A 1,097-nucleotide genomic window follows, 5' to 3' on the forward strand; every position below is an offset into this window, starting at 1 on the left:
CCACCTGCACTCATAAACACAGAGTGTTAAATCCACCCTGTGTGTGTGCGTGTTTAGGGCGGCGTTCTCAGTGCGACACGTTACATGAACACTTGGTGTGTATGAACAGACGTGTGGCCTCCTGATGTGATCAACTTTTACAGGCCGCTGGAGCCTCGGTGCAGCCTGAGCACGACTCCGTGTCACACACAGGTGAGAACAGGTGAGGCTCCTTTAAGTCAGCTGATCCAACTCTGACAGTTTTACAGTGAAGTCTCACCAGTCAGACCGGCACAGGTGTGGCTCACCTGTGTGTGTGTGTGTGAGAGAGACTCTTCTTCGTGGGTTTAAACAGGTTGAGCCTCAGGTGTGTGTGTGAAGGAGGACAGAGAGGTAACCTGAGCAGCTCAGTGTGTGAGGAATGTCTTTGACCTCTGACCTCCTGAGCGCTCCACCTGCTGGCTGCTCTGCAGCATTACCATGTATTTAATTTTTGTTGTTTATGCCTTTGTATATGTACAGCACTCTGTGAACCCTGGTTTTATGTTAAAGTCCTTTATAAATAAAGCTGGTGTGGTAGTTTCAGCTGTAACCATTGTACAGGTTTCTACTGGGAGCACTGGTGTAGATGTGACCGTGCAGATGAACTCCATCGAGCACTGACAGCAGTCTGTTAGCATCAGGCAACAATAGGCAGGTGGTCAAACAGGTAAAACAAACATGCATGAGCTATTTCATCAGAAACAACACAACAACCATTAAACTGCAAATATGTACGTTAGCTTAAACAGCCGACAAATGACTGCAGTGTAGTAGAGAATACAACTACACGGTATTATTAGCAGTGAAATTACACAGACTGCTTTCCAGCGCACACGTGACGTCCACCTGTGTCGTTGACCCAGGGTTTTTGAGTTTATTATATTATTTATAATTTCTAGTCTTTGGGTTTTTGTTAGAGTCATGTCTTATGGTTTGTCTCTGTGTAATCCTTAGTTGCTGTTGTTAGATTTGTATTGTTGATTGTCATTTATGCTTAGAAATATTTACTTATATATGCTTAGAGTTTTATAATTAGTTGCAGATTGGTAGAGGTTTTGATCCTTGATAGTCTGCAA

At 43.8% G+C, this 1,097-nt stretch overlaps 1 protein-coding gene across 5 annotated transcripts in view; it reads right to left on the reverse strand.

The window, feature by feature from the left end:
- Positions 1–850, reverse strand: part of LOC146661410 (arf-GAP with Rho-GAP domain, ANK repeat and PH domain-containing protein 1) — a 26,176-nt gene extending 25,326 nt beyond the window's left edge. For 2 of the 5 annotated variants that reach the window (XM_085421461.1, XM_085421465.1), the window contains exon 1: positions 1–848. This exon is cut by the window's left edge. The gene's annotated coding sequence lies outside the window, so the exon portion shown is untranslated. The other 3 variants (XM_085421462.1, XM_085421464.1, XM_085421463.1) reach the window with 3 other exon arrangements.
- Between the last annotated feature and the right edge of the window lie 247 nt (positions 851–1,097).

This window comes from Rhamphochromis longiceps, linkage group LG10 (genome assembly GCF_057381845.1).
Source record: "Rhamphochromis longiceps isolate RC_006_pf linkage group LG10, R_longiceps_female_GT1.1, whole genome shotgun sequence".
NCBI classification, from domain to species: domain Eukaryota; kingdom Metazoa; phylum Chordata; class Actinopteri; order Cichliformes; family Cichlidae; genus Rhamphochromis; species Rhamphochromis longiceps.